The following is an 18,972-nucleotide window of genomic DNA, read 5'->3' as shown; positions in this document are numbered from 1 at the left end:
TTTCCAATATATAATGCTGAATAGGGATTAGAAGAAGTGGCTGCCTTTACAAAATGAAATTAGGATTAAAACATGGCTTTTCTAGGGTACATGCATCATTTCAAGCCAGCACATTCCACCCTCTGGACCCTAAAAACGACATGTTTTCCCCATATACAAAATACATTCTTCCATAACAATATCAGAGAACCTTAAACCATTTCAGTAACATTACAAATACAATACAAGGTTAAAACCAGTACAAAATCTCAAAGTTAGTTACAGGCATGGTCTGTCCTAAGGCAAAATTCTCCTCTGTCACTGGACCTTTGAAAACTCATGGCAAGTTATTTGCTGCCAACATACAAAGGAGGAACAGTCATGGGACACATACATGCCTTTCCATAGGGAGGAAGGAACACAGGAGTCACTGGACCCATACAGTTTAGAAAACCTGCAGGGCAAAGTCCATAAAATTTCAAAGTCTGAAGTCATTTATCCTCGGGGCTTTAGAAAGCGGCTGTCCCACCTTTTCCAAAGGGCTATGCAGAGCCCTGCCTCTCTGAACACAAGCTTGGGGGACATTGGGGAGCCACCTTTTTCTCAGCTCCATCCTCTCCAAGCATTGGGGCTTCACCTAGGCTCTCTGCCATCTCCGGGGCACACATCCAACCCCTCCATGTGGTGACAGCCAGGCTCTCCCCAAACCCCAAAGAATGTGCTTCACCCTCTCCAAGGCCTGAGGTGGCATGACTCTTCCACTGCAACAAAGTAGAAGGCCCATCCTAAGTCTTTGGGGCAAACTCACCCTCTCCACGGGGTTTGGGTGCATCCACTCTCCTGGCACGAGGCTTCCTGACTTCAGACCTCAGCCTCCATGGTTCTGCCTCTGAAGTTATTTTTCCTCCAATGTGTCCTTTCTCTGAACCCTCCAGTCCAAACCGGCAGTGGCGTTGCTTATACAGGTCCCACAGCACTCTCGTTGGCTTTCTATACAGTAGCCTTGGATTGTGCCCATCAGGCATAAGGAGTTTCCACAAATCCTTTCCAGATAACTCCATGTCTGATCCTGGTTTTCTCTGAAATGGCTGACTGGTTCCACATCTGGCCATATCCTCACATGGAGCACTACTCTCTGATGTCTCCCTTTCTGGAAGCCCAGAATTTTCTAGAACATCAATTTCTGGTTTCTTTGTACCCAAGAGTTCAGTTTTCAGCTTATCTCTTTCCTGTTGCATTTCACTATAAGCTGTGAGGAGAAACCAGGCTGCACTTTCAACATTTAATTTGGAGATCTCTTCTGCTAAATATCCAAGTTCATGGCTTTTAAAAATCAGCCTTCTAGCCAAAGTCACTCATCAATTTTGCCAGATTATCTGCCATTTTAAAAGAAGGCTCGCCTTCCTTCCAGTCTGCAATAGCACACAGCTCATTTCTGTCTAGCGCTTGGTCAGTGCTATCTTTAGAGTCCATGTTTCTACCAACATTCTCTTCAGAGCATTCTAGGCCTTCTCTATCAGGCTTCTCACAACTCCTCCAGATTCTTCCCCTTATCTATTTAAAAAGCCGTTCCAAAATGTTTGGTATTTGCAAACCGCAGCAGCACCCCACTCTCTGGTACCAAAATCTGTACTAGTTTGCTAGCTGCTGGAATGCAATATACCAGAAACAGAACGACTTTTAAAAAGGGGAATTTATAAGTTGCTAGTTTACAGTTCTAAGGCCGAGAAAGTGTCCCAATTAAAACAAGTCTATAGAAATGTTCAATTTAAGGCATCCAGGGAAAGATACCGTGGTTCAGGAAGCCCGATGAAGTTCAGGGTTTCTCTCTCAAGTGAGAAGACACATGGCGAACATAGTCAGGGCTTCTCTCTCAGCTAGAAGGGCAACACGGTGAACATGGCATCATCTGCTAGCTTTCTCTCCTGGCTTCTGGTTTCATGAAGCTCCCCAAGAGATGTTTTCCTTCTTCATCTCCAAAGGTCATTGGCTCATGGACTCTCTGCTTCATGGTGCTGCAGCATTCTCTGCTCTCTCTGAATCTCCCATTCTCTAAAATGTTTCCTCTTTTAGGACTTCAGAAACTAATCAAGACCCACCCAAATGGATGGAAACATGCATCCAGCTAATCCGGTTTATCAACCACTCTTGATTAAATCTTATTTCCAGGGAGATGATCTAATTACAGATTCTAACATACAGTACTGAATAGTGATTAGAAGAAGTGGCTGCCTTTACAAAATGAGATTAAGACTAAAACATGGCTTTTCTAGGGTACACACATCATTTCAAACCAGCACAATGCCTTTTGTTTCTTTTTCTTACCTGATTGCTCTAGATAGAGCTTCTAGCACAATGGTAAGTAAAACTGATGACAGTGGGCATCCTTGTCTCGTTTCTGATCTCAGGGGAAGGGCTTTCAGTCTCTCACCATTGAGTATGATGCTGGCTGTGAATTTTTCGTATATAACTTTCATCACATTGAGGAAGTTTCCTTCTATTCTCAGCTTTTGCAGTGTTCTTTTCAGAAAAGGATGCTGAATTTTGTTGAATGCTTTTTCAGCATCAATCGAGATAATCATGTAATTTTTTTCCCCTTTCAACTTGTTAATATGTTGCAGTACATTGATTTTTCTTGTGTTGAACCATCCTTGAATGCATTGAATAAACTCCACTTGATCTTGGGGTGTAATTCTTTTAATGTGCTGTGGATTTTGAATTATAAGTATTTTATTGAGAATTTTTTCGTCTATATTCATTACGGAGATTTGCTTGTAGTTTTCCTTCATTGTAGTCTTTATCTGTTTTTGCTATTAGACTGATGCTAGGTTCTTAAAATGAGTTAGGTAGTGTTCCCTTTCCTTAATGTTTTTGGAAGGGTTTGAGCAGGAATGGTATTAGTTCTTTTTGGAATGTTTGGTAAAATTTCCCTGTGAAGCCATCTAGCCCTGGGCTTTTCTTTGTAGAAAGATTTTTGATTACTGATTGAATCTCTTTACATGTAATTGGCTTTTTTTAGGTTTTCTATTTCTTCTAGAGTCAGGGTGTGTTATTCGTGTGATACTTGGAATTTTCCCCTTACATCTATGTTGTCATATAGTTGCTATAGTATCCTCTTATGATTTTTTTTATTTCTTTAAGGTCCAATGATAATGATCCCCCTCTCATTTCTGACCTTATTTATTAGTATCCTCCTCTTTTCTTTCTTTGTCAAACTACTTAAACATCCATCAATTTTATTGATTTTTCTCAAGAACAAACTTTTGGTTTCATTGAGCCTTTCCATTATTCTTTTGCTTTCCAAATAATTTATTTCTGCTTTAATCTTTCTTATTTCTTTTCCTCTACTTGCTTTGGGGTTACTTTGCTGTTCTTCCTCTAGTTACTCCAGATAAGCAGTTATGTCCTAGATTTTTGCTCTTTATTCTTTTTTAATATAGACATTTAAGGCAATAAGTTTCCCTCTCACCACTGCCTTCCATAAGTTCTGATATATTGCATTCTCATTTTCATTGATCTCTAGATATTTACTGATTTCTCTTGCAATTTCTTCTTTGACCCACTGATTAAGTGTGTTGTTTAATCTTCATATGTTTGTGTAAGTTCTGGTTCTTTGGTGATTATTGATTTACAGCTTCATTCTATTATGGTCAGAGAAAGTGATTTTAACAATTAGTGTTTTAACGTTTATTAACCTGTTTTGTGTGCCAGGATATGATCTATCCTGTAGAACATTCCATGAGCACTAGAGAAGATTGTATATCTTGGTGTTTCGGGGGTAACAATCTATACATGTCTGTTAGGTCTAACTTTTTATAGTATTGTTTAGGTTATCTCTTTCCTTATTAATACTCTGTTTGGTTTTCCTATCTATAGAAGAGGGTAGTCTATTGAAATCTCCCACAGTTATTTTTGAAGTATCTATTGCTCCCTTCAGTTTTGCCAGTATTTGCCTCCTGTTCTTTGGAACTTCTTTCTTGGGTGGATAAACATATATTATGTTATTTCCTTTTGGTGAATTGTCTCTTTTATTAATATGTAGTGTCCTTTCTTGTTTCTTATGACTTTTTTGCATTTAAAATCTTTTTTGTCTGATGTTCAAATAGCTACTCTTGCTTTCTTTTAGTTACAACTTGCATAGAACATCTTTTTACTATCCGTTCCTTTTCAATCTATTTGTGTCCTCAAGTGGGTGTCTCTTGTAAACAGTATATAGATAAATCATATTTTTTCATCCATTTTGCCAATCTCTATCTTTTAATTCATGATTTTAGTCTGTTAACATTCAAGTTATCACTGTAAATGCAGTTCTTGAATTTACCATCTTATCCTTTAGTTTTTATACAACAGATTTGTATTTTTTCCCTCTTTCTCTTTTTGTTCTTTAAGTTACCCTTTCTAATACTTTTCAATTCTCTGCCCTACTCCAGACCTCTCTCTCTCTCATCATTTGTTTTTTTCAGTTACCAGAACTCCCTTTAGTATTTCTTACAGTTCTTGTCTCTTGTTAACAAATTCTCTCAGCGGTTGGTTGTCTGTGAAAATTTTAATCTCCTTTTCACTTTTGAAGGACAACGTTGCTGGGCAAAGAAGTCTTGATTGGAAATTCTTTTCTTTCAGAATCTCAATTATATCATACCACTACCTTCTTGCCTCCATAGTGCCTGCTGAGTAGTCCAAATGTGGTATTATATTGTTTCCCTTTTTTGTGGTGAATTGCTTTTATCTTGCTGCTTTCAAAACTTTCTGCCTCTCTTCAGCATTTCACAGTCTCACTAGTATGTGTATTGGAATAAGTCTCTTTGGATTTATTGTTTTTGGAGCTCATTGGAGTTCTTTGATTTGCATATTTTGGTATTTTATAAGGGCTGGGAAGTTTTCCCCAATTATCTTCTCAAATAATTATTCTAGCCCTTTTCTTTTCTCCTTTTGGGACACCAATAATTCTTATATTTGTGCACTTCATGTTATCCATTGTTTCCCAGAGATCCAGTACAATTTTCTTTCCATCTTTTTCACTATTTGTTCTTTTGTGTGTTTGAATTCAGGTGTTTTGTTCTCTAGTTTGATTATTCTTTCTTCTGCCTTTTCAAATCTGCCATTGTGTGTCTCTAATATCTTTCTTTTCCATAAGATCTGCTTTTTTTCTATTCTTTCAACTTCTACTTTATGCTCTTAGTGTCTTCTTGACATCTTTTATTTCTTTAGCCAACTTACTGAACAGCTTTAATTAGTTGTTCCAAATTCTGTGTCTCCTCCAGTGTTTTAATTTGGTCATTTGATTGAGCCATATTTTCTTGCATCTTCTTGTGATTATCTGCTGTGAGGCATTTGATTATCTTGATAAGGTTATTTTGAAAGTTGATATCCCCTGCTTGTTTAAGATTTTGTAATTGCTTGGGTTTGTGTTGAAGGTTTCCTTTTTGCGCTTGATTTATCAGTAATTGCCTACCAAACAAAGTCCAAGACCTCATACAGGAGGTACAACTGTAACTGAAGTTCTGTTAGAAGGTAGGTAAGAAAGCAGATTGCCAGACTGCCTTTCCATGTCTTCCCAGCAAATGGTATTCTTGGGCCACCTCTTCCCCATAGACCCTACTTTCCCCAACTAAGTCTGCAAGCTGGGCCAGTCCTCAACCAGGAGCAAAGCTTGCCAAGACTGCAGATCTCTGCACACAGAAATCCACCAACTCTGGGTCTCAGGCTTGAACAGCATGCACCTCAGTGTAGAATATGCTTGTGGGCATGATTGGTCTAGTGGTCACCAGACTCTGTATGAAATGGCCTAAGGCTCTGGGACTTTTTCAACTTCTCCTACCCTCAGCCACCCTGTGTGTATATGGCCATGTGGTGCAGCTTGATTCTTCATCTCCACCTCTCTGCCCATGTTTGCTATGAGTGCTCTGAGCCTCTATGGATAAAGGATAGAAGCAGTGGAATGCAGGGAGTTTTTTCACTGACCAGTTGTCAGATCAGATCAGCTCTGTGTCCCCAATTTCTTTCTGAGATGTGGACCTCCCAGTCACAGCCAAAACCAGGCACCCACATTAGCAGACAGGGTGAGGGGTAAGCACTGTGGTACACAAATTGTCTGCAAGTAGGTATACCAATCTTCTGACTTCTGGGTCCCCACAGGAGCTCCCAGCTGTGGAGCTGAGAGGGAAGATCTCTCAAGATGATACGGAGGTAGGAGTGTGGGAACACATCATTACTTTGGCACCCACTCTGGCCTGCTCATTGCATCCCACCCCAGGTGTGGATAAATTCAGCTTGTCCTCTCAAGCATACTTTCTCCACTTTTTCATCCAGGTCCTCCCTATATAATGTAGAAGTCCTTCTCTGGTCACTTGTATGCTGAAACCGCTGTCTTGATCATTTTTCTGTCACTTCTCTGGCTGTTGCATGAATCAGGGGTGAACTCAGCCTATCCTATTCCGCATCTTCCTAGTTTACAAATGGTAAAAGAGCGATAAAATAGAGTTATGGAGGGTTCATGGAAAAAGCAGAATCTCTGGAGGGAAATTAGTCAATACCAATTTGAGACTTGGAGAAGCCTAAACTCGAGGTATCAGTACAGCAATGTTTTCTCTCCAAAGCTTGTAAAATTCTAGTGCTCGCTACCAAGAATCTTTGGGGTTCCTTGGCTTGTATCCATGCCTCATCACAAGGGATGCCCTTGCCTTTCTTTTCTGGGTCCTGATGATCCCATGGTGCCTCATGATATGGAGCAGTCTGTACTCTTATTGTGGGTTCCTGGCCCTGTTCCAAAGGAAATGCATATTGGAGTTCCTTTACAAAGGGTGAATCTGTTAGCTGATAGAAAGCTTGAAATATTGACTTAAGAAGCATGTTTCAGGCTCCCTCCCCCAGAATATGTCCTCAGGGTAGGAAAGTAGTTTGTACACAGCTAAAGTCCTGAGAGAAATAATTCCTGTGTCTTTTTTTGATCACTCTTCTACCCCCACAATCCATTCCAGAGACCCTAGTAGATATTTGTCAAATTAATGAAATTAAAGAATGAAAATTGCCTTCACTGCCTCTCAATAACCCTTCAGTGTACCTTTATATATAAATATGTACACATTCTGCATACTATAGGCTTTGCTAAGACTTTAAGTCACAATTTTATTAATTAATAGATATACTTCTCTTGTTCTAATAGAGTTAGCTAACACTTATTGAATGCTTCCATTGTTTCAAGATTTTAATCCTGTCAATAAGCCTATGGTGCCACTGATTATCATCCAAGCTATGACCAGTAGAGCTAAGGCTTAAGAAGCTTATGGCATATCCCAAAAGTAATCTATCTGGAAAACAATTGAACCACAATTTACATTTTGTCATACCTAAATAAAAGTGAATCAGTGTGAACCATGCTAAAAGACATGTCTTAAATGTAAAACCAGTGTTTTAAATTAATGCTGCATATCCTCTTTTCTTCCTCTTCCGGAAGTCTTAGAAATAAGCAACAGAAAACTACTTCTTGTCATTTTATACAAAATGTCATTAAAGATGTTAACTGGTAGAATGTGGCATTCATGTCTATTATGTGAATGAATATGAACTTTTCAGCCATTAAAGATATCAGGATATCTATAATCATAGTAAAATATCAGTTCTTTGCTAGCACAATTCTTGCACACTGAATACTTCAAATGTATGAATAACTTGTTATTTTTCTTTTTATCTTGGGATTTCCCATTTCTTTTGGATATTTCACAATTAATTTCCCTCATTCTTAATGAAATGGTCTACATTATGTACCTGTGTAAAGAGCACTTTCCTTATGCTGCATATGAAAATCTTTTTCTGAAATTAAGGGTCACTGGCTTCGTACTCCCTAAAAAGAATCTAAGGAAGTAGTCCCATTTTATCTTGACAATGTGCACAAGCTCAGAATGTCTGAAGGCAGAAATGACATACAATTTGTAGGACTGGAGTTTACAAAGAGAATAATTGGGTCATGTGGGGACTGGTATCCCATGCTGAGGCCATAACAGGAGATGATGAGATGAGCCTCTAGGGATGGCTGATCGATCAAGCACATTTTTTTTCAGGGAAATCCTTCTAGTAGCATTGTGGAGGAGTGTTGGCAGGGGCTGACAAGACTGAGATGGGGAGGCAAGTTAGGAATTACTTATGGAAGTTTTGCTTGAGAAATGGTCTGTTCTGAATCCATATAGGTAGAGGGCTATAGAGAAAGGCATGGATTTGAGAAATGTAACTTCCAATGGTGATGATTGATTGCATAGAGACCTTGAGGAATGGGAGAAATTATATATGACTCATATGCTAACAATATTCATTAATCCAAGAATGAATTCGCTTAATTAAACACAGTGGTGAAGAAATGAATAAGGCCAGAGTTTTATAGGACTTACATTCCTCTGGGTTAGAAATATCCTGAAGGTGAACATGATTATTCCAGCTTATGCAGAGTTCTGTGAAGAAATTAAACACATGGGTGGGACCAAACCATGAAGACTTCCTTAGATTGGGCTTGGGAAGAGGAGTAGAGGGAGCTCAGATATGAGATCTCAGTAGATATCAGATTATGCAGAGCTTTGTTAGACCATGATGAGTTATTTGGGTTTATTCTAAGCTTAGTAGAAAACTATGAAAAGTACTAAGGCAGTAAGTGATGTAACATGGTTTAACTTTTATTGGTGCTTCTGTACCCTGACTATACTGAGGTTTGAGGGGCTAGTCCTGTTCCCTAGGTCTGGAGGGAAGAAGTTGCATTGAACCCTGTCAATGGGATGTACCATATTTTGCAAGTCCTGTTAATGCATTGTCACTTTCCATGTGTCAGCATCCACACTTAACCTCTTACTCATGGGCCTTGGTCCAGAACTCAGGACAACAAGCAGACTCTGACTGTCAAGGGTATCAGGAGTATCCTGTGGTTTTCTTCTCTGTACAGCTGCTGGGTGATGCCAATGCCAATACTGCTTCTGCAAGTTAGGCTCTGTTTCATACCACATTACTAGTTTCTGAATAACCCTACAAATTAAGGATTGTCATTCCCATTTCATGAACCAGAACATGAGACCCTTCCCACAGAGACCCAAGGTCTGGGGGATATGAGTGGTCCATCCTGAATTTACTATTCTGAGAAGCAGATCTGTTTTTCAGCACCCAACAGAGAAGGAACTGGTGCCCCTGGTCAACCTGGCAGCTATTCTTACCCCAGTGCTTCTGGGACCAGTGAAGCTCCCCATGAGGGAAAGGATGGAGAGATGTCAAGGTGGAACATTGAAAATGATCAAGATTTAGAATAATTTACAGTAAAGAGAAATGCAATGTCTCCTTGTATGGCATCCACAATGTCCACCCTCCTTGGCTATGGCACCTCCCTAATACTTTGAATGTGATTGAAACTTCCATGTCCAGAGGGATACCATGCTTTATGGCCCACCTAGAACCACTGTGCAGGGCAAAACTCCCATATGGGCAATAACCACTTGTTTCCATGCTTGTCTGGTCCACCAGACTGTGAGATCCCCCGTGACACAAATTTATGTTTCTTTCTCTGTCCTCCAATCTGGCACTGATGTACTACAATTGAGAGCTGACCTTTGATCAGTGTGGGAAGAGGTATGGATGAAGGAAGGAAGGAAAGGAGTGGACTGAGGGCAGGATACATTCTGAGTAGCAGCTTGACAGAATGGAGTGGGGGTAATATTTAAAGATTTGTACATTCTGGTCACTAATCCATCCTAGTACCTGGACAATATCTAGCTCAGAACACTAAATAATAGTGTGGAATGAAAGTACCCAGAGTCATATGCTGCTCTCTTCTCTGTGCCTCTTCTAGTATCTGCTGCCAGCATGATGCTGAGCACAAATCTACGTTAGGTATTTTCACCCAGATTTTTGTGTACCTTGCCTCACCGAATAAGTTGAGCAGGGATAATCCACAATATATATAACACAAAAGTAAAACAAGAAGGAATGCCTTCATTAGTGGTTCTGTTAAGATCTCCTATTTAAATGATTTAAACTGCTAGAATGATTTAGGTTTTTGGAAAATACCATATTCCCCAGATCAGAAATGTTATATCTGAAGATTATCATCCTAACCAAGGGTTAGAGGTTCTGGTAATTTTTTTCACGGAAATAACCACAAACATAATTTTAAATCAACTGTAACAGAAGTAACTTACATTGTATAGTCAGGAATTTTTTGAAATATATAGGCATCCAATGTCAATCATATGGTCTGTATCAAAGACTCATCACTCTCCAAACCCAAGCATTCTTTTGTGGCAACAAATTGCAAGATGAAGGAGTACCATAAGGGTCACAGCCATGGTCCATTTGTTGATAAACATCCATTTGTTGGTAAACATCCATTTGTTGGTATCCTATCCCCACTGCTGATGTCCCTGCTGCCAGCTGAGCCATGGAATTACATTGCTGGTCTTCTGATTCCTTGAGCTGACATCTCATTGACACCACTCACTTCCCCTGCTTCTGTGTTAGGATTGGCAGAATTGACTGTATAGCAGGAGAATCCATGCTGACACTGTCCATACCTTTCCCACTTTGGGGCCTAACCACAAATTAATTACGGATTAGTTCAATCTGTAATGAGCCTTAACAAGAAAGTGAGGAAGAATATGATGCAGCCACTCAGGTGCTGAGCTTCCAGTTTAGCAAGGGTGTGCACAGTTATGGGCAAGGACCATCCAGTTGGACAGATACAGAAGAGCAACAGAATATGCTAGGCCATGTCAGAAGACTGGGTCAGTTGATGTTGGCAAAGAATAACTTAGGAAAACAATACCATTGAAGAGACAGAGTAGAAGACGGTATGCTTTCTCTTTCTTCTTTGTAATTAATGAGAAGTTATAAGAATGAGAAGGTATGTAAGGGAGGTGTTAGTTTCCTTACTTTCTTGCTGTTATCTTAGTTTCATGGGGCCTCTTAGTCATTGTTCGCCTTGGTTTTTTTTTCTTTTCACATGGGCAGGTACTGGGAATCAGACCTGGGTCTCCAGAATGGCAAATAAGAACTCTGCCTGCTGAGCCACCATGGCCCGCCCTCATCTGGGCTTTTAATACTTTACACTCTCAGATGCCATCTGGGGTCCAGTAGCCCTTTTTGGGCCCTCTCTTCACACCATCCCATTCCCCAAACCTCTCTGTACTCTCTTCTCCAACCTTGCATTGGACTGTGGGACCACAGAGTAAAGAACATATTGACAGTTGGAACCACTCCCTCATTACCTAGCATTGTGGAGTAGCTGCAGGCTCCAGGCTGGTGCTAGGAGATTGTACAGGTAGAGTTACTGCCCCAGGTAGGAAGTTGGGCACGATGACCTTGACTTCCATAAAATGAAGATGTTACAAGGAAGTCAAAAGAGAACATTTCAGGGTGCTGAGTTTGGTTCTTAAATTCTTAAATCAATTTTCCAACTCAACACTAAGTGAGGGCCACTATTTATAACAATATGCTCCAAGTCTCAGAAAAGAACTGACTTCTTTTCTGTCAGCTTTCTAGGTTTTTTTTCCCCGTAGAAGAACTATATTTCAGAGGCCTGTTCTAAAAGAAAAAGATCCCTCATAGGCTAGAAGGAGGGTTGACCTTCACATTCATCTCTTTAGTGCTTCCATTGATAATTCACAGATGGTCCAATGATACCACCGTGCCTTAAACCACCCCTGAAATCCCACTGTGGAGTTTCTTTAGATGCATTTAGCCATTGGCCTGGCTAAATAAATAAAAAAATAAAGAAATGTTTCTTTATTTCCCCAGCAAGTTTCTTCTCAATTAGATCTTGTTCTTCTTTCTCCCCTCTACCTTCCTCACTGTATTCCCCTATATTCCTTTCTGTGCCTTTGTCAGGTCATTGTTCTGGCTGTGTAGCTCCCCTGCCTTCTGTGTCGCCCTTCAGGCCAGGACAGCAGAGAACGCTAGAGCCTTTTGGATGAGGCAAGGGTCCTGGTCAGGGTGGGAGTCCAGCTGATTCTGTTTGACTTGCTTAATTCATGCTGTCAGGACAGAAACAGTGTTTGGTGCCCAATGCTTGGGACTCAGAGGAGTAAGCCCTGTACCTTCGGTGACACTGCGATCTGCACAAACCACCCTGCATGGCTGCTTTCCTGTGCTTTTGAAATCCTGTTAAAGGGCAGAATTGGAGCAAAGCATATGACCGGACATTGGAGGTGGCAGCTTGCAACATAGAATGAGGAAGAGCTTTGCACTTAGAGAGAGAAGATATGGGAAACACACACCTATATGGACTACCCTGAGGGGGCTGGGATTGTCTGACAGAAAATGCAAAAAGGGGAAGACTGTTGGGAGGAAAGAAAATTTGTACACAGTAGCCTTGCTGGTCTCTTCCAAAGCTAATGTCCTATAATTTTCTGACTTTATGACACAAATGTGAAATTTTATTATATAATACTGAAAAAACTCTTAATATTTCCTACCAATAATTATTTTTGCTGGTAATTTGCTTTTGTTTCTATCTCTCTAATCTGCCCATCCTTCTCTTTCATAACACTGTAGTCTAAAGATAGACTCATCCTTGCAACTATGCAAGGAAATGAAAACTAATTGGATTTATCAAAGAAAGCAGTAAAACATTGTTTTCCTTTTTCTCTTTGGTTCAAAGCTACAACCTAGAGATTTTTACAAGCATATAGCATAAGGAAAACAATTAAGGTTTAAGCATTTTGAAAGGATTTTACCTGAAATTTTACAAAGCAACCATGTGAAGCCACTTTCTTTTTCTTTCTCCTCTTGATATTCTCCATCCTTCTCTGAGTACCTCTGTACCCTGATGAAAGTTTCCACCTTTCACTGTGTGAAGGGTTAGACTGTGTATGGCAGGTGGCATCTCAGATCTACAAAAAAATCTTCCAACATCCAGTATTGAAGCAGCCTTTGTAAGCTAGAGTTACTGGAAATTTCTTGGTCCTTCTAGCAATGTTTGATGGGTTAAAAACCATCAGTGAAAGAGAATTCCAAAAGAAGTTGTAGGCACCATTCACAATGGTTCTTTCTTGCTTAAGACATTCTATGCTTTTAGGATCTTCGAGTTTTGTTTTTGTTAACCTGAGCTCCAGACGTGATTTCTGTTTTCTTCCTAGATCCTCATGTGATTATCCAGTAAATACCCCTCACCCAGTATGGTAATTTGAAGCTGTTATGTACCCCAGAAAATCACTTTCTTAAGTTTAATCCATTCCTGATAGTATAGACCTATTGTAGGTGGAATCTTTTGATTAGGTTATTTCATTGGAGGTGTGGGTTTTGGACTTCTTACAAGAGTCCTTCATAAGAGTATAAAACACATAGAAATTAAATCAAGTCATGCTCACAATAAAAAGCCCAGAAAAGCTGAGAGAAAGTCACTGAAGCTAGAACCTGGAAGTAACACAACCTGGGAAGGAAGGACCAGCAGACGTCACCATGTGCCTTGCTATTTGACCAAGGAGCCCAAGCTCACAGGTAGCCGGTAGGTACCGTCCTGTTGATGCCTTAATTAGGACATTTTTCGTACCCTAGGCTTGTAAATTAATAAATACCCATTGTAAAGGCCAAACATTTCTGGTATATTGCATTTCATCAGCTTTAGCAAACCAAAACACCCAGTAAGTTCTTATCCAAACAGCCTAACATGTTTCTCTAAATAAGCTTCTCTTATTGTTTTCCATATTATCAGCAATACCTCCTTTACTGTCAACCAAAGAAATAAGTAGACAATCAAAACCTGGAATCCTCTCTGACCTTGCATCTTTTACTTTCCACATCTCTTTTGTCACCAGGTATGCTGGCCAAATGATCCTGCTAGCATAAAGTCTAAGCTCTAAACTTATCTCTAAACTTACAGGCAGATGATGGAAGGGAAGACACGTGATCTTTCCTATGACTAATGATGTCTGCAAGGAATGATAAGATCCTTACAGTACCTCTCTGGTTAAGTTGTCCTGGGACTTAAGCTCTAAGAACTCATAGGTCTCCAAACCGATAAAAGAAGGACAACCTCTTTTAAACCACCCCTGCTCTGTATGCAAGCAGGTCTCCATTTTTTGACCTAGTTTCATTTTGCTTGATTTCTTCATTGGAAACTGAGGCAGAGGGCCAATGCAGATCTCAAAGAATATGGTTCTTCAGAGTCAGAATCTGTATGTGGGCACAGTCCACTGATGGCTTAACTTGGTGCAAGGAACTGATCAGGTGTGTCCTCTGTACCCCCATGCTCATCGTTCACTTGGGACCTCATTATCTTTCATATGGCTTACAGATTTTAAAAGGGAAGAAAGCCACACCCTATTTTTTTCTCTAAAATCTTGCACAGAATCCAAATAAATGAAACAAGTGAAAGTTGCAGCTTCTCTGATCCCTGTAGGAGAAGGGAGCTAAAGCCTCACTCAGTTGGCCTCCTTTATTCTCAACCGGGAGCTATTGACCTCCCAGAATCCATGAAACCCAGTGTGGAAACCCCTGACATAGAATACTGAAGCCCCCTCATGATGTTCCTGACTTTCAACATCTCCCCGCTAGCCCACCTTCACATTCGTGCCAAGTTTTCTTCTATAATGGGCACATGGATTCTGCCAGCTCTCTGCTTAAACGTTTTGAGGATGTCCATCACCCATTTCAGTGGTTCTTTGGTTCCAGCTGGTTCACCTTCCCTGAATACCATCCTTGGTTCCTATACCTTCCTTCCGTCATATCCAAGTTGTCACAAACCTGTTTTATACCAGTCCCTTGTGCCAGTAGCTAGTATGGCTGCTGTAAAAGACTACACTGGCCTCACAGTTCCTGGCCATCCCTCTCACTGCTACCTGAGTGAGCTGCCTGAAATGTGGATCTGACCACATGGCTGCCTGCCCAGATCTTCTCAATAGCCCCCTATTACTTCCACACTGAACTCCAACCACCTTGCTGTGGTACATAAGGCTCTCTACAGTGTAGCATGCCCCACCCTGCTACCTCCTATTTTGTCCTCCAGCCTGGTAAAGAATGCTCTGCCCCTCTTCAACCTGGATAACTGTTACTGTCCTTCTGTAGGGTTTCCTCTATTGAAAAAGTTTTCAGGATCACTCTAGGCTCAGTGGGCCCACTCTTTATGTGTCTCTCACTCTCTGTCCAGATGTGTAGACAATGTCAACTATCAATGGTATATACATACATATATACAGTATATATATATACACACACATATAAAATACATAAAATCATATATGTATAAAATATCATATGTGATTGGAATTTTTACGTAGTCCCCTTGGCCATATGTTATCAAGGGCAGGGACCATGTATTTGCAGTACTAGCCACTGGCCCAGCCTCCACATAAGAGGATGATATGCTCAAGGTATGGAATATCAAGAGGCAGGGATATTTGGGATTAATTTTAGAAGCGGACTATCACACACTTGTTTTATGTCAGTCCCTGTGCCAGTAACAAAAATAGACATGGTCTCTGAAATCAAGGTGACTAAGTTCAGGAGGTGTGGCAGTCAATGAGTCACATAATCACTGAAATAGATTATTATACAAATTGAGACAAATTATTTGAACCAAATGGAACAAGAAGCTTTGAAGAGATGTTAAAAAGAGCTTGACCTAGATCAGATATTATAGGATTCTTTGAGGAGCTGGGGAGATCTGAAGGGTAGTAAAACTGAACCAGATGAAGGGCATGGGAGGAAGGCTGAGAGTGGTATCTGGGACATCCTGAACAGAGAGGAACAGCTGGTGCAAAGACTTTGGGCTGTGTGCTCAATGACACATTCCAAAAAATCAAAGAACTGTTAACTATCCAACCAGCTCTGGCTTGAGAAGCCAAACTCTAGAAAGTCAGTCCTCCATTCTTCATCCTTGTGGGTTTTCACATAGCTTGAAAATCTTATCCATTTCCTCCTTCAAGAGTACACCTAGTATCTACTGCACAATAAACTATCTAGAATGAATGAAACGATACATGCTTTGGCAACAGTCAATTTACACAGCTTTAGAATAGAGCACAAAACAATTGAGCTTTTGAAATTACTAAGTATTGAAAACCATCAGGAATGTCCATGCTTTGCTAAGTCAAAAGCAGATCCATATTCATTGAAGGAGAAAGAAGAAGGAACTGTCATCTATTAAGTTTCTAAAACACACTGAACAGTTTAAACATATTATCTTATTTAGTCCTTACAAATCCTCAGCATCTTTTCAGAGATAGGAACCCAAATGCAGTTAGACAGTGGGCCCAAGAATCTATGTCCTGCCCCCTCTCAACCCCAAAAGTACTGGGCTTCTCTGGGAGATTGTACTGTTTTCACTGTGCAGCAAAACCAAGTCCCACCAAGTTGATCAATTAAGACCAAATGCATGGAGGAATACTGGCAGTTTTTTCATCTTCACATGTTGATGTTAATAATGTTTACTGTGTTAAATGAAGTTATGAATATGCACTTGTCCTGAAAACTATAGGGAATTCAGGGTTTGGAAAGTAATAAGAATGGTGATGAGAAATAGAAAGTCATGCATCTTATACACTTCTTAAAAGTATTTCTACATACTCCATGCCTCTTTGATTCATTCATTTATCCTCAGGCAGTTTGGAAACACTCATGGATTTTTTTTCTTTAATTATGAGTTAAATCACTGTGTACATTGCCTGACCAGTCTCTTTTTGCATCTTTATGCATGCTACATTTTCTTTTCAATCTTTGATCCACAGCTGGTGTTCCAGGAGAAAGCTGACCCCTTACATTCTTTTGCTCTTTAATATATCAATGGGAAATTCTTTGATCTCCAATTTTAAAGTCATCACGTGCTCACATTTCATTGCTCTTAGATATATGAGATGTGCTCTTTGGAGTCTGAAAATAGGCCCATGCTTTTAACATATACTTCGAGTCTTGAAGTGGAAGAGAACTTTCATTATGCTTTTGTCTTCAAGCTTTCTCCTTTTGGAGGTAGAATGTAATCAGACACATCTGCAGCTCACTAAGGCTTGGGATAATTTGATGTTTTTAGGCAAAATTGGATTCAGATGAAAGTGTTATTGTGGCTATACTTCTTTCTTGTTTTACATATTTTATTCTTTATTTAAAATCTTTCTTTAGTGACTATCTTCTGAGATGGTGAAAAATGATATAAGATAATGTCTGCAGTGTGGCCATATGGCACCATTGCTAACTCAGCTGGTTGTTACATAATTTTTCACTCTTGTTTCCTTTACAGAGACAAACTACAAAACATTCATTTAAAATCCAAATTTTCAGGCTGCTGTATTCCGAAGGAACATTCTGGTTAAGTGTTCCTATATTCAGTGAGACTTACCAGTCTTGTGATTGTATGTTATTTGGCATTGTCGATGAGTAAAAGTACAAGGTGTGGGGAACAACTTATCCCTAGCTTGATAAAGGATTAATATGACCCTCACAGGTTATAAGAGTTCTTTGTTGAATCACTGAAGGAGCGAACAAGGGCCCCCAGGTCCTTCATTGCTTTCTTTCTTCAGTGCTACCATGTTGTTTATCAAAGATGTGCAGTGGCCTGGATTCAGAGGGAACTAAGGTCCTAACTTAATTGATTACATAAATCAGCTACTGGGCTCATGATGTTTGATTTTCCTTATGCCTGTTCCATGTCAACTCAAACACAGGCAGTTCTTTGTGTATTGACATTCTGTATAATCAGCAAGGAAAAGTTTATTTTCAACCCTTAAGATGTATCTGGCAATGCAGTTTTAAATTTTCCAAATTTACATCTCTCAAGATTCCCTAATAAAATTAATTTTCATGGTAGAATTCTTGCCTGCCATGCAAGCTGGATTCGAGTACTGGTCCACGTATCTTCCTAAAAACAAAACAAAACAAGCAAAACAAACAAGCAAAAGCAAACAAAAAATTCAACAAATGGGGCTACAATAACGATACCACTTGGAAAAATAATGAAATGTGACTCCACCAAACAGCATACAAAAAAAAACCAAGACAATTTTCTACTTCTGAGAGTCATGGTTAGGCTGTGTTTTAGAAGAAACAAGCTGGAAATGTTGCATTTGTTATCTAGCTGCTACCAATTTCACTGATCTCTGGGAGAGGCAGTGTGAAACTATTTCTGGATAAAAATGGAATTAGAATGGGTTGCTTCAATCTAGTAGACAGCTTTTTGTATACTTTATCTTTGTTTCCATTGTATTTTAATTGAAGGTCATTTTGCTAAATATTTTGAACCTAAATAAGACTTTAATTTGTGAAATAGCCAACTTAGAGAAAATGAGAGAATGACATGAACAGAGATCTGAGCAAATTAATTGTAAATAATTACTTCCATTTAATAAAGTGATACCACATACAGTGTCTGCTGGCAGGGAGCGGATTTGATGGACATCATAGAAGGGACATGGGAGGGGATAAGGAGGACAGACTCTATCTGCGAACTGCAAGAGTCTCCCATTCAGTCAGGGAGGGGCCCTGAGAGGAATCCTGTAAGAGAAGGGGCCTTATCTTCACCCACTGCCCAAGGCTGGGAATAGGGCTTGTAATGAGCATTAGTGCCACTCAGGTGCTCAAGTAATCTGAGCATTTTTTCAGATGAGGATATGGAGGCAATGTCTTTCTCTCCTTAGAGGGTGTCTTAGTCATAGTTTTTATGCTAACTGCTCTCATATCAAGGCCTTAGGACAAAGATCAAATGGACATCAGACCCCACTAGGAACCATTTTTGAACTCCAGATGCCCAGGCCTCACTGCCAATCCCTTGAGATTGATATGTTTAGAAAGGCCCCCAGGTTGTTAATTCTGGCACCCAGACAAGGGGAGCTGGGTTCTTGGGTCTGAAAACAGAGGGGTCCTCTGGGTGAAGGACGCTGTGGATGTGCAGGTCATAGCATGGGAGTAGGAATCCATGGTCATTTGGGAGGGGCCATCTTCATGGGAAAGGAGTTTCATGGTCATGGAAGGGATTATGGAGAATCAAGGTCGAGGGACTCTGTGGTCATGGAAGGGATTATGGAGAATCGAGGTCGAGGGACT

At 40.0% G+C, this 18,972-nt stretch overlaps 1 protein-coding gene across 5 annotated transcripts in view; it reads left to right on the top strand.

Moving 5' to 3' along the window:
- Positions 1-18,972, top strand: part of GABRG3 (gamma-aminobutyric acid type A receptor subunit gamma3) — a 736,378-nt gene that overhangs the window by 59,839 nt on the left and 657,567 nt on the right. The window lies entirely within an intron of this gene.

The sequence above is a fragment of the Tamandua tetradactyla genome, chromosome 12 (assembly GCF_023851605.1).
Source record: "Tamandua tetradactyla isolate mTamTet1 chromosome 12, mTamTet1.pri, whole genome shotgun sequence".
Lineage (NCBI taxonomy): Eukaryota > Metazoa > Chordata > Mammalia > Pilosa > Myrmecophagidae > Tamandua > Tamandua tetradactyla.
The sequence above is the reverse complement of the archived record's forward strand: the minus strand, read 5'-3'. Positions and strand labels throughout refer to the sequence as shown.